Raw genomic sequence first — 15,888 nt, forward strand, 5'->3', positions numbered from 1 at the left:
GTTTTTGTCGTGTTGTATTATTATTATTATTATTATTTATTTCTTAGCAGATGCCCTTATCCAGGGCGACTTACAGTCGTAAACAAAAATACATTTCAAGAATCACAGTACAAGTATTAATACAATTAAGAGCAAGATAAAATACAATGACTTCGGTTCTAGCAAGTACAACTATGACAAAACACGATTCAATAACGGAGCAGACAGCAGATAGTTACATCAGGATATAATTAAATACAAAATACTACAGATTAAATAACACTTGTGACAGATTACAGTACTCTAAAGTACAGGATTAAATGCAGTAAAATCGGGAGCAGATAAGAGCAAGTAAAGCGCATTAAGGAAGAGTGATAAAGTGTCCAGAGGGAAAAGAGGAGTTCTACAGGTGCTGTCTGAAGAGGTGAGTCTTGAGGAGGCGCCGGAAGGTGGTCAGGGACTGGGCAGTCCTGACATCTGTAGGAAGGTCATTCCACTACTGCGGGGCGAGGGCGGAGGAGGAGTGGGCTCTGGAGGCAGGGAAGCGTAGAGGAGGTACAGCCAGTCTTCTAGTGCAGGAGAAGCGGAGAGGTCGAGTGGGGGTGTAGGGAGAGATGAGGGTCTGGAGGTAGCTGGGTGCAGTCTGGTCAAGGCATCTGTAGGCGTGTACAAGAGTCTTGAACTGGATGCAAGCGGTGATCGGGAGCCAGTTGAGTGAGTGGAGCAGTGGAGTTGCGTGGGAGAAGCGAGGCAGAGAGAACACCCGGCGAGCAGCGGAGTTCTGGATGAGCTGGAACGGACGGGTGGCGGACGCAGGGAGGCCAGCCAGGAGGGAGTTGCAGTAGTCTAGGCGGGAGAGTACCAGGGCCTGGACCAAGAGCTGGCTGGCTCGGGCAGACTTTAGTGAGTTAGTGAAAGACAGGAGGGCGGTTTCAGTGGAGTGAGCAGAGCGGAAGCTAGATTGTAGAGGGTCGAGCAGAGAGTGGTTGGACAGGAAAGCAGAGAGCTGCCAGTGTACAGCCCGCTCGAGGGTTTTGGAGAGTAAGGGCAGGAGGGAGACAGGACGGTAGCTCTGGAGGGAGATGGGGTCAAGGGTAGGTTTTTTGAGGAGAGAGGTGATAGAGGCTTGTTTGAGGGCAGAGGGAAAGAGACCAGAGAGTAGAGAGGTGTTGAGGAGGGAGGAGATGAAGGGGAGTAGAGCAGGAGCAGCAGCTTGAAAGAGATGAGTGGGGAGGGGGTCCAGGGCACATGTGGTGGTTGTGACCCTGTAGCAGGGAGGAGAGGTCAGAGTCTGAGAGGGGCGAGAAGGTGGAGAAGGAGGGTGAGTTAGTAGGGGATGCAGTGGGTGTAGGCATTGGAGCAGGAGGGGGTGCGGGGGAGGGAGAGGTGTTAAAGAGTTTGCGGATATCTGAGATTTTAGAAGAGAAGAAAGAGGCAAAGTCATCAGAGGAGATAAAGGAGGGAGGAGGAGGGGGGAGGGTTTAGGAGGGAGGAGAAGGTAGAGAATAGTTTACGTGGGTTGTTAGTGGAGGCTTGGATTACAGATTGGAAATAAGTACATTTAGCAGAGTAGAGGAGAAGGAGGAGAGGAGAGTGTTGTAGAGGTCTAGGGCAGCAGGTAGTTTGGTTCTCTTCCATTTCTTTTCAGCAGATCGCAGCATGATTCTTGCTGAGTGAAGCGCAGAGGAGAGAGAGCAGTGGAGGCAAGGACAGAGGGGGAGAGAGAGCGGAGGTTACGGCGAGAGGTGACAGAGGGGGTAGGAGGAGCAGGGAGAGAGGGGAGAGACAGAAAAATAGATGAAATAGTGATCAGAGAGGTCCAGGGGGGTGACAGAGAGGGTGGAGGGGCAGCAGGCCCTGGAGAAGGTGAGGTCCAGTTGACGGCCAGCTTTGTGGGAATGGGGGGGTGGAGAGAGACAGAAGTCGGAGTGAAGGAAAGGGAGGAATCCGGCAGAGTGGCTGAGGTTGGAGAGATGGATATTGAAATCACCTAACAGGACAGTTGGGGTAGACAGAGAGGGGAGGGAGGAGAGAGTAGATAGTCGAGTTCATCGAGAAAGTGAGCGAGAGGTCCAGGGGGACGGTACAGTACAATTAGCAGGAGTTGATAGGGTGAGGTTAGTTGGACAGCATGAAATTCAAAGGTGTTAACACAGAGAGAGGAGAGGTGGGAGGGGACAGAAAAGAGTAAGGCGGAAGAGAGGAGAAGACCAGTCCCACCTCTCAGTCCAGTGAGACGCGGTGTATGGGACAGGACGTAGAGAGAGGACAGGGTAGCAGGAGTTAGAGTGTTATCAGGGGACAGCTAGGTTTCAGTGAGAGCAAGGAAATCGAAAGAGAGGTGGGAGGCAAAGGCAGAGATTAAATCAGCTTTGTTAGCAAAAGAGTGACAGTTCCAGAGTGCACCAGAGAGAGTGTGAGGGGGGAGAGGGTGAGAGGAGGGTAGAGGCAGAGGGATGTGGTTAGAGGGGTTGGAGGAGCAGCGGCGGAGAGAGGGCAGAGGACGAGAGCGAGAGGACAGAACAGGGATGTGAGAGACAGTCATAGCAGGACAGGCGAGACAAATAGGCACCGTGGGAGTGGAATCAGTGGGGGGGGGGGTACAGACCTGACTAGTAGATGGCATCTTCCAGAGCGCTGCTAGTTTCGGATCTATTCCAACATAGTCTCGGCGCAGGCCTCCTCTATTTAATTTAACCACACTCACCAGGTACTAATCACACACTACCTTACCTAATTGAAAAACCACCTTACAATGTCTGTCTATTAATTGTCATCCTTATCATTCATAGAAGACTAAATCTGGGAGCTGTCGCTATCAGCCAGCATCAACCCTGGACTGCACTGCACTACTGTTTTACTGTTACTGTATAAATCACCACTTACAAAAGGAGCACTCACTGTTGGGATTTGTGACCATGTCTGTGTATATTGTGTGTTATTATTATTTCGGGACTGAACCACGTGGTTTTGACTGGCTTTATACATCGCTGTGTATAATTAGTCTTATTATTTAAAGCAACAAATAAAGCTTTGTTTTCACAATTGGAATTGTTGTTATTAAGCACTGCACCACCTCTACACCTGTGCACTACAAACCACTTTGCCACATGGTGAGATCAAATTTGTGCTCCTCTTCCCACATCCAGAGAGCAACTGATTTATCCCAATTGATTTTAGAATTGGAGACAGCATGGAAAGATACTATAACATTTAAAACTCTTTATTGAGCGTTCATCTTTTAAAAACAAAGTCATATTATCTGCACAAACAGTTAGCTTGGAGCCATTTTTAAAAGCATCAAAACTAAGTCTTTCTATATTAGCGTTCCCTTCACTGCTCTCAAAAGAAGATCTATAGAAAGAGTATAATACAGTATGTAGTGGGCAGCTGTCTCTGTCTCTCTCTTGACTGTACACAAAAAGTATTTCCAGTAAAACCATTAATACATCATTTGCTAAAAGACCATCTGTATTAAAGTTGAATCCAATTGATAAAAACTGTTGGCAAACCACACAATTCAAAAACAGTAAATAAACTCTAAAACCAAACTCAATCTTTTTGTCAGAATTTTTGTAAAGGTTGAGCAGAACAAAGAAATGGGATGCCAATTGACAATATCTTCCTTGTTTGCTTTTCTTAAATAAAAGAATAATCATTGCTTCATAAAAAGACAACACTGTTTAAAATACTCATTAAAAACTAGAAGTGGGCTTACAGTATCAATAAATCATTGATAAAAGTATTGTTCTTTGCCATTTTAATGGCACCCACCACTTCCTCATGTTCGATGTGGCTTAGTCAAAACCTGTGTTTTTTTTTCTTATCCAAGTGTTTAATATTTAAACATTCTAAAAATGTTTTAATTTATTTTGGGTCAGATTTCATTTCTTTAAAAAGGTCTTTGTAAGAATCAGTTGCAAGTTAATCTTTATTATATAAATCTGCATCTAGTTGTTTAAAACTTGAATACCGTCTAGTATTTTATAGTATACCTCCATTAATAATTTTTTTCACCAGAGACTTTAGCATCTTGTAACCGTTGTATGTACACATACATTTTCTCGTCAATTTGTAACTACTGAATTTCTGAGCATTTGTATTGGTTTCATTCTTTAAATTCAGCCTGGGTCTCTTATATATATATAAAAAAACTAGTGCCAATCTAATCGTTAAAACATATTCTAAAATTGTCACAAATTCCTTTACCATGTTTTTGCTTGTTGCATAGGATTTTACAGTTGATCGCACAATGGTCAGAAAATGGGACAGCAAAATTCTTTAAAATCTATAGAACTATTAATATACAAATGATCTATCTTGCTAAAATAACCATCCCTCTCAAAAGTAAAACCAGGAGTCGATGCATTTAAAACCCTACAACAATCTTTTTATATTAGCTATCTCTTTAAAGGCATAGTCTTTAGTCATTGGCCTCAATTAAAATCAACCACATAACACAATATTGTGTGTCAATAAAAACACATAAGAACCTAAAAAGAGATTCGATAAAACCATAATTATTCGATAATTATTTCTGCATCTTTAAGTAAATAAAGTATTATAGTTTTTAAATATAAAAAGAATAAAAGTTACAATAAATAAATATTAAATACAAGACATGCAAACAAATTTTAAGTTCAGTTACTATAATAATATTACAGAATATAATATCATTAATATCGACACTCTCGTTCCTAAACTGCACAGTGATTGTCCTGAACTCTGATTGTGTGACATTCGGGTTGTTTTTACCTGGTATGTCCTCCAGAGACACTTGAGCTGGTATGTGTTTCGGAAACTAACGTCAAATTCTCTGGTCCCAGGCAAATAGATAAACGGAAACACTTTTCTTGGCGTCATATTTAACGATTCTTTCAATAATTTTCTTCCAACGATTTCTCTAGCAGACAATTTATCACTGTCTCCAATAAGCCAAAGGCATACTTCATTTTCCTAGTCAAGGCTGGGGAAGGAGTGTCTTGACCCCCTTCGCAACCGACAATATTAGAAAAAAGTTTTGAGAGCAGCCATTACAGACTACCCCCAGGTAAAGACAAACAAAAAAGAGTGCTACCTCACACAGTCCTAGAAGAAGCTAGACACATGATCATGCACAGCCATATGAGGAAGTGAAAAGTTGTTATCCGGGTTCATAGTGATCAACAGAATCGCGCCTCTGTTGGATCAGGTAATTGGAGTTTATGAGTGGAGTTTGGTTTCCTCCGGTAAAAATCTCTGTTTAAGTCAGGTAGTGCTACAATTCCTTAGTCATTTCACATGAATTGTGAAATTGTCCCCACCCCTCAATACCTTCTTTCTGTCATTAATCAACCAACTGATTCCCTTATTGACTGACTAATTGCTGAGGTAAAACGATTTAGGAAGTGAAACAGTAACAGGCATCTATATTTTCAGTTATCATGATTTAAAATACATTTCTTTCAACTAAACATTTGTATGTATTTACAGAGCGAGATTTATGTAATTTTGTTAGATACAACCCCTTTAAGTAAATATTGAATACCTTGCAGAAGGAACTCGTTTGTACTAAAGAAATGATAGGAAATGGTCACCTGCTCTTACAAACCAATACAGTGGATTACGGAAAATCCAAGAATAATTCTTCACTATTTTAAGCAGATCATGGCTGTTTATTCCCTTTGGTCACTGCTTAAAATTGGTGAAGAATTATACACTATGTAACACAATTTTTGTTCCTGGGTAGTAAGTGTTATTTCCTAATTGCTTATGCCTCAAAAGTATAGAAAATGGCTATTATTCCCCACAAACTTTGCTTTTGTGACCAGGACAGTGATATTTTGAAATTTACCTATTTCCAATGAGAAAACGGGCGAATTTGTGTCTTTTCGTTCACATGAAGTCAGAAAAAAACAACATATGAATCCAAATTAACATGTATTTATACTAAAGTAATACAAAAATGACTACAAAAGATTTAGAAGTGAGTAGTCTTTTTGGTTGGGGTAGTATGGGTTTCTCTCCTCAGCTCCACCTCTGAAATTGTCATCTGGATCTACAACGTCTTCCTCGCTCTCTGACTTGCTGCTCTCTTCTAAAGACGGCTGCTCTTTCTCCGGAGGAGTGGGTACGGGGAGCTCATGGCAGTGTGGCACCGGGGCGATGGATGAAGGAAGGTCCAGATACGTGATAGCAGGTGCATTCTTGCCAGTCCGACGTTTGGAAGGGTCCACCATGCAGAAGTAGCAGTTGCTTGAGTGGTCAGTGGGTTCCCGCCAAATTCTTGGGATAGCGAACTTCATGGCTCTCTTTTCCCCTCTGTACCATCCTACAAAAATACATTTATTTCACCCATGACTAATGTGTAAGAGATTCTCGCAACATTTTTCATATATGATATATTTTTTCAATAACATTGAAAATTGTAAAACATTTTAAAATTAAAAACTTTTACAATTTTAAAAATTTTAACAAATTTTATAACATAAAATTCCGAGCAACAATTGTCCATCTTACCTTCCAGAGTTTTTTTGCAGTGCTCGCAGGTGAAATTAGGTGCCCAGGGTTTGTCTTGATCCCCGACAGGCATGCCGAAATATGCCTTGTAGGCCTCACACATCTTAGCAGATGCTTCCAAATTGGCCGCAGACATAGCAAAATGCGTCTGCCGGATGCTTGCAGCCTCTTGATGCCATCTCAGAAAAATGCAGATATGTATCCACTTAGGCAGCTGGAACTAAACTGAACTGGTGGGCTTAAGGCCCCTGTATTTATACTACTATTTATATTACTGGAAAGTTCTAGAAAGTTCTAGAAGTTACTCCAAGTTTACTCAGCACTGAATCTATCTGGAATGTTCTGGAAAATAGGTAAATTTCAAAATATCACTGTCCTGGTCACAAAAGCAAAGTTTGTGGGGAATAATAGCCATTTTCTATACTTTTGAGGCATAAGCAATTAGGAAATAACACTTACTACCCAGGAACAACAACAAAAAAAAATTGTTACACAGTGTTATTATTGGATCTTCTGTAATTCGTGTTGCTGGTTTCTAAGAGCTGGGTTTTTGTGGGTGATTTTTTGTATACATTCAATTGCGTGCAATGCAGCTATACATAATTGACACTAACTCTTTCCCACAATGTTTCTGTTAAGCAGAGGAATCTCAACAGAATCTTGATGTTTTTCAGTTGTTAACCACAAAATAATAGTAAACCACAAATCTACCTTTTCAAGTATTGTTTACTGTCATATACTTTCTAAACACCTGTTTAAATGGATCCTGAGGTTTGATTTGTATTGTTATTTTGGGTATTATAATTTGATTAATTTCAGGTCTTCTCCAGTAACCTATAAAAGATACTAAACAAAGTCAACCTGGGGTAAGTGTGATATTTACACCACCTTGATTTCCAATTATCATAACCCTGGTTCCCTGAAATAGAAATGTAACCATTACCTAATGGGATACAGTACCCAAGCCGTCGTAAGTGAAGGACTTGCAATGCTGGCAGATGTGCTAAAGAGAAAATACAGAGATATGGAGCATATGAACAGCTGGAAATGCAAAATCAAAATGCATGGCTGAAATTGTGGTGCACACAGGGAGGCTTCATCCTTCTTGAACATTGGAGCACATTCTACAACAAGGACTATCTATACAGGTGGGACGGACTGCACTTAAACAAAAAGGGAACCAATCTACTCGGAGAAAGGATCCTTGAAGAGGTTCAGAAGCATTTAAACTAGAGAGGAAGGGGGAGAAAACAAAAAAAACAGAAGGAAGACCACATCAAAACAAGGGCAAAACCTCAGGTAAGACAGACATTAAATGTATTTATCTAAATGCTAGAAGTCTCAGAAACAAAATGTTAGAACTTGAAGCTACTGCACTAACAAGTAACTACGATGTGATAGGTGTTACAGAAACTTGGTTGTCTGAGAGTGATGGAGACGAATATAATATTAGTGGGTATACACTGAATAGGAAAAACAAGCAGGACAGAAGAGGCGGAGGGGTAGCGTAATACATAAGAAATAGTCTTGAAGTCCAGGTGTTAAATCAGGACAAAGAAAACAATGCAGAATCAATATGGGTCAGAATAATGGACAAAAATTCAAAGGGCATAATAATAGGAGCGTGCTCTAGACTGCCAAATTCAGACGCCAAGCAAAATAATCTGTGATACAATGACATTAGAAATGTGTGTAGCAAAGGAGAAACCATACTAATGGGGGATTTCAACTTCCCCCATATAAAATGGGAAAACCCGGTGGGGAGCACAACGGACAAAATTGAAATGGTGGAAATGACAAATGACTGCTTTCTAGCGCAATTTGTCAAGGCACCGACTAGAGGGGAGGCATGCCTTGATTTAGTCTTATCAAATAACGAAGACAGAATAACTAAAACAGGTCAGAGAACCATTGGTAAACTCAGAGCACAACATGGTCTCATTTGAAGTGATTTTTAAAACCCCAAAAGTAATGACTAAAGCTAAGGTTTACAATTTTAGAAAAGCAAATTATGAAGGTATGAAACAGAGACTAACATGATTTCCATTACACGAGAGTAGATGTTAAAACTTCATGCTGATTTGAACTCGGCTCTCGCCAAGATAAGCACCAACTAAGACGTAGCTTTACAGTAAACTAATGTGATCCATATGTGTCTCCATCCATTTACGTTTCCTTCCATATGATGATGTAGATATCCTTCTGTCTGGTGTTAATGGCTGAAGTGTAATGCTGGCTCCAGGGATCAGCTTTATTTTGCCTCCCTGGCACATCAGCACACACAACGGCTGCGATGCTGGCTCCGGGGATCAACCACAGTGCGGCCTCCCCAGCGCATCAACATGACAACCGTCTGGATTGAGCTAAGTAGGGTACATCTCTGGGGTCTTCAAGTGGGCACCTTCCATCCTCAGTGTTTCGTCGACTAGCCCACGACACCTCAAGAGGGCTCAACGGTGATTCTGGCGTCCCAGCATCACCCCCTCCGTCCCCCACTCAACTCAGCCCAGCTTACTTACCTGTACATCAGCGTTTCTTTCTTTCTATTGTGCTTGAGATCCCCAGCCAGAATCTTTCCGTCTCAACCACAGCCAGTTGCTGCTCCTCTCTGCAGCTTCAGATAAGTTCTTCACTGTGCGACGCAACTCTTGGCCACTGAATCCGACGCCTCTGAGAAACCGGGTTGTAGAGTGTGCCACAAATCCTCGACAACCCACTTCCACTGGGTAAACCCGGACTCTCCATCCTCGCTGTTCCGCTTCAGTGGCTAGTTGAGCATACCACAGTTTCTTCCTCTCATACGCCTCATCTACAGCATACTCCCATGGCACTGTTAACTCTACCAGGTGACCAAGGCGTGCTGATCCAGACCACAAGACAATATCTGGTCGAAGGTTAGTGGTGGCAATCTCAGGTGGAAAAATAAGCCGTTGACCAACATCTGCCAGCATTTTCCAGTCTCTAGCAGTCCTGGGCGAGGATTGGTTTTAACACCTTTTCTTGGTGGTTGCTCTCCTGGGCGGAGGAATGTTGTCTTTTGTGTGTAATGTTTTGATGGAACAGGTGGCAACTTATTGGTCATGTTACGCTTGTCTTCCAATGCTAAGGCCAAACATCGCAGCACCTGGTCATGGCGCCAAGTAAACCGTCCTTGGCTAAGAGCCACCTTACATCCTGTCAAAATGTGCCTTAATGTTGCAGGTGATGAACACAAAGGACATGAGGGATCCTCTCCTACCCAGAGGTTTAGGTTCTGTGGTGATGGGAGAACATCATATGTTGACCTGATGAGGAAACTGATCCTGCTCTGTTCCATTGACCATAGGTCTTGCCAGCCAATCTTGCGTTGTTCCACACTCTCCCATCTCATCCATTCTCCCTGCTTGGCCTGGGAAATGGCCTTTATACACCTCATCCTCTCCTCCTGCTTTTGCATCTCGTTGACTACCAGCTTCCTCCTTTGAGCTGGGGCTGCCTTGTGCCATGTAGGAGGAGCTGAACTGAGACCAAGACCCCCTCTTCCATGCTGAACTTGCCCCATGATATCACTAATTCGAAGGGCAGCCTTTGCATCTTCCACAGCTTTCTTTGCCGCCCACTTTCTTCCAGTTTTCAACACAGGTGCTGCCTCCCTTACGCATTTGTCACGTGACTCTACTAATGTCATTTCCAGTCTGACCTTGGCGCACTTAAACTCCTCGGTTAGAGCGGAGACTGGTAGCTGCAGTATTCCTTTACCATAAAGTCCCACTCTGCTGAGGCAGCGTGGAACTCCCAACCATTTCCTGATGTATGAACTGATTAAAGCTTCCAGCTTCTCTACTGTTGTCAAAGAAACCTCATACACAGTCAGTGGCCACAGCACCCTCGGCAGTAGACCAAACTGAAAGCACCAGAGTTTTAGTTTGCCTGGTAGAGCACAGCTGTCTATACTCTTCAACCCTTCCACTGCTTGTTGTCTAACTTCTCCCACACAAACTGTGTCCTTTAGTTCCCCGTCGTACCATCTCCCAAGACTCTTCACTGGCTTCTCAGACACTGTTGGTATTGCCTCACCATTAATGAATGTTTTATCTACTACTTTGCCTTTAATTATAGAGATGCTCCTTGATTTAGTGGGCTTGAATTGCATTCGTGCCCATTCAATGTTATTGGTTAATTTGCCCAATAACCGATTAGTGCAGGCTACTGTTGTAGTCATGGTTGTCATGTCATCCATTTATGCTCGAATTGGTGGTAGTCTCATTCTAGAAGCCAAGCGCTCTCCTCCTACTACCCATTTTGATGCCCTAATGATTACTTCCATTGCCATGGTAAAAGCCAGTGGAGAAATGGTGCATCCTGCCATTATTCCAACCTCTAGGCATTGCCATGTAGTGCTGAATTCTGAAGTTGAAAAACTAAATTGCAAATCTCCAAAGTAGGCTTTCACTAAATTTGTTATTGTCATCGGTACACTGAAAAAATCAAATGCTGCCCAAAGTTCATGTGGCACTGAACCATATGCATTAACCAAATCCAGGAATGTCACATGGAGCTCCTTCCTCTCCTTTTTAGCTGATTGAATTTGTTGCCAGATCACATTGATGTGTTCTAAGCATCCTGGGAAACCTGGAATGCCCGCTTTTTGTATTGCAGTGTCAATGAAGCAGTTCTTTAATAGGTAAGTTGACAATCTCTGAGCAATAATGCTGAAGAAAATCTTGCCTTCTACGTTTAATAGGGAAATAGGATGAAACTGACTGATGCTTGTAGAATCTTTTTCTTTAGGTATAAAGACTCCACCTGCTCGGCGCCATGCTCTTGGTACAACCTGTTTTTCCACTTTCATCAATTTCTACAGAATTCGTAGAACTCCTGAAGCACTCTTGTACACTCTGTACGGAACTCCATTAGGCCCTGGAGATGATGAAGCCCTGGCTTTTTTCACAGCTTGCTCTATTTCTTTCCACTTAGGTGCACAGTCCTCCATTTGGTATTCTGGTGGATTGATAGGTGGGATGTCTGACGGAATTGACATAGGCTCCTGCCTTTTTGAATCTGTATGTGTTTCCTCCAAATATCTCTCCAGCTCAACCTTAGATGCTTTTAGTGTGCCATTCTTCTCACTGGTGAATAACTTCTTTACAAATTTGAATGGGTCTTTATAAAAGTTAGCTCTCGCACGCTCCTTCTTTTTGTAGCGTTTCCGTAGGCGCTCAGCTCTGCGCAATGTTGCAAGCTTATCTTTTATGACCCTTTGTAAGAGATTGAGTCCCTCCTTCTGACTTTGTTCTGCTCTTCTCCATTGGTTCCTCAGCTGTCTCCTTTCTCTAACTAAGCGTTCAATCTCCTGCTGCCGTCTAGACTTTCCAGGAATAGTTTGTACTTTTTCCTTCCTTTTTTCAACTCCAAACCTCTCACTTCCATATGCGTAGATGATGTCCCCAAATTTATCCAGCTTCTTTTCAACTGTTCCACTTAATCTTTCCAATGCAAAGCAGAGATCTGTGTTTACTGTGTCCCATGCAGTTTTCTCACAAGCTCTTGGCCATTTAACTCCAGGCTTGTGCCCGTTGAGGTTCTTTTCTCTCTTATGCTGGTTTGTCTGACCGGGTTCACAAGGATCATTAGGTTCATCACTAACTGTGTCCATGCAAGTCCTCCTCACGTCTATGACAGGGGTGCTGATATCCTGCGAACTGTGGTTTGCCCTTGTCCCTTCTCCCTCAAGCATTTCATTCTCCCTTGATGAATCTTCAAACCCCTGACCAGCCGCAGACACAAACCTGGAGTTCCATGTCTTTGCTAACTGCAGATCTTGAACTAGTCTTTTGTGAAGTACTCTCCATACTCATATCCGTTTCCGTTCCTAAGTCGTTAACCGTGTTGTCCAACGTTGAGTCATCTTCCGCCCCCGCTCTCGCAGACTCTAGGGGTATTTTACTCCAATCTACAGATGTAGATTGGAGTAAAATAGAGAAAACATCCACAGAAAAAGGATGGCTGTTTTTTTAAAAATATAGTACTAGAGGTGCACAACAATTACATCCTTAAAGTAGACACATCTATATCTAAAAGAAAATGGCCAAACTGGTTTAATAGATCAATTAAAAAAAAATATTCAGTGAAAAAAAGGCACTTTACAGAGCATTTAAAAGGGACCAAAAACAAAGTACACAGAAAGAGTACTTGGAACTGCAAACGCAAGTCAAAAAGGAAGTTAGAAAGGCCAAGAGAGAGATAGAAATGAACATTGCTAAAGGGGCTAAAACCAATTCCAAAATGTTTTTCAAACATTATAACAGCAAGAGAACATTCAAAGAGGAGGTTCCAGGTCTAAGAGATACAAATGGCAAAATCATAGACGACGAAAAAAAAATAGCAAATATAAATGATTACTTTTCACAAGTTTTAACAAAGCAGGATACAGACAACATGCCCCACATGTTCCTATTCCTGTTCCTATTCAGTTTTAAATAACTTTAGCATAACAGAGGCAGAAGTGTTAAAGGGACTAGGAGCTTTTAAAATAAACAAATCCCCTGGGCTGGATGAGATCCTCCCAATAGTACTCAAAGAAATTAAAGTTATTTACAAACCGCTAACCAAGATCATGCAACAGTCTCTTCAGATGGGTTGTACCAACAGATTGGAGACTTGCAAACGTAATAACGATCCACAAAAAGGAAGACAAAACCGAACCAGGTAACTACAGACCAATAAGCCTGACTTCTATTATATGTAAACTTATGGAAACTATAATAAGATCCAAAATGGAAAATAACCTATATGGTAACAGTATCCTGGGAGACAGTCAGCATGGTTTTCGGAAAGGGAGATCGTGTCTAACTAACCTGCTTGGTTTTTTTGAGGATGCAACATCGACAATGGATAATTGCGAAGCATACAACATGGTTAATTTAGATTTCCAGAAAGCTTTTGACAAAGTCCTGCATAAAAGATTAATTCTCAAACTGAACGCAGTAGGGATTCAAGGAAATGCATGCACATGGATTAGGGCGTGGTTAACATGTAGAAAACAAAAAGGACTGATTAGAGGAGAAACCTCAAAATGGAGCGACATAACCAGTGGTGTACCACAGGGATCAGTTTTAGGTCCTCTGCTATTCCTAATCTACATTAAGGATTTAGATTCTGGTATAGTAAGCAAAGTTGTTAAATTTGCAGACGACACAAAAATAGGAGGAGTAGCAAACACTGTTGCAGCAGCAAAGGTCATTCAAAATGATCTAGACAGCATTCAGAACTGGGCAGACACATGGCAAATGACATTTAATAGAGAAAAGTGTAAAGTACTGCATACAGGCAGTAAAAATGTGCATTATAAATATCATATGGGAGATACTGAAATTGTAGAAGGGAACTATGAAAAAGACCTAGGAGTTTATGTTGACTCAGAAATGTCTTCATCTAGACAATGTGGGGAAGCTATAAAAAGGCCAACAAGATGCTCGGATATATTGTGAGAAGTGTTGAATTTCAATCAAGGGAAGTAATGTTAAAACTTTACAATGCATTAGTAAGACCTCACCTAGAATATTGTGTTCAGTTCTGGTCACCTCATTACAAAAAGGATATTGGTGCTCTAGAAAGAGTGCAAAGAAGAGCGACCAGAATTATCCCTGGTTTAAAAGGCATGTCATATGCAGACAGGCTAAAAGAATTGAATCTATTGAGTCTTGAACAAAGAAGACTATGCGGCGATCTGATTCAAACATTCAAAATCCTAAAAGGTATAGACAATGTCGACCCAGGGGACTTCTTTGACCTGAAAAAAGAAACAAGGACCAGGGGTCACAAATGGAGATTAGATAAAGGGGCATTCAAAACAGAAAATAGGAGGCACTTTTTTACGCAGAGAATTGTGAGGGTCTGGAACCAACTCCCCAGTAATGTTGTTGAAGCTGACACCCTGGGATCCTTCAAGAAGCTGCTTGATGAGATTCTGGGATCAATAAGCTACTAACAACCAAACGAGCAAGATGGGCTGAATGGCCTCCTCTCGTTTGTAAACTTTCTTATGTTCTTATGTTCTTATTTTGTAAAGCGCTTTGTGATGGCGGTCCACTATGAAAGGCGCTATATAAAATAAAGATTGATTGATTGATTGAGTGACTCATATTTGAGCATCAAAAGAAACTTATCACTTATATTTGGATAAAACTCACTAGATGTGATCGAAAAATGACAAACTCTGTTTAAGAGCAGGTGCAGTGAATTTTTATTGTGCTGATTAACAATTGACATCACTAAGATGCTGCAAAATGATCTGTCGATCTTGGGAAGTTTGTGTCCTGTCATTGACAGAGTGTGTCTGGTTATACCGTCTCGTCAGGTTTGAAATTGCTGGCTGTGGGCACCCATGACAGCTGATTGCACGAAGGCGCTGGTCTCTTGATAGATGTGGCCTATTACTTTTTTTTCTGTGATTTTCTTTATTGCTTTTATTCAAGTTTGCAATTCAATGGCTGAAATCGCTCCATATCCAGTGTCCAATCAACCCTCTCACTAATTAGGTGATTAAGTGCAGATGCTTCAGTCATAGTCACTCAAGCGTGTCATGGTCAAGGATGAATGATCGAGTGATTAAAAAGAAATCAAAAACATTTTGTCAATGTCCATCATTTATATACCTTATTTTTTTCGAAAATAAATGTGTTATAATAGTGATAAGTTTCTTTTGATGCTCGGTATACATACTTTTGCACTGTGAAAGGATGGCTTGAGTGGTGCGTGTGGGTGGTGCCGTCAGACCAGGAAATGAAACCAAAACAATAGAATGTACGAACTGAACGCAGTAGCGCTCAGCTTTTTATTAAACAATTAATAAACAAACAGTTTAAACAAAACACAAAAATAAACAAAAGGGCACACGGGCCAAAGTAAAATAACACACACTATATTTATGTTATGCAAACGAGTACCTTGTTCACTGGATAGTAGCATTCGCTCTTACTTTCCGTAACTCTCTCCGCCGCTCTGAGCCCGGAGTGGGTCTTTTATACTGTGGCTGGAGCCTTAATTACCTATTAAACAATTACTTTAAGGCTCCAGCCACATTCCCACAAGCTACTTAGGATGGGGAATTCAACCTCATCCACGCCAGCTATATTTTGAGAACCGGCTTTTTCGCCGGTCTAAAACAATAAATAACAATGACAGACATCTTTTGTCCGTCCGCATACAAACACATAATAATAATAATAATAATAATAATAATAATAATAATAATAATAATAATAATAATAATAATCATACATAAATAATAAAAGGGGCGGGTATCTTGCCACATGCACACATAGGCCTAACTTTAATAAACTTTGGCTAATCAGTTGTTTCTAGCGACCGACCTGCTTGGATTGTGTTTTGCTGTTCGCAGTTAGATGGAAGAAAATAGCGATTTGGTAA

This window comes from Acipenser ruthenus, chromosome 2 (assembly GCF_902713425.1).
Source record: "Acipenser ruthenus chromosome 2, fAciRut3.2 maternal haplotype, whole genome shotgun sequence".
Lineage (NCBI taxonomy): Eukaryota > Metazoa > Chordata > Actinopteri > Acipenseriformes > Acipenseridae > Acipenser > Acipenser ruthenus.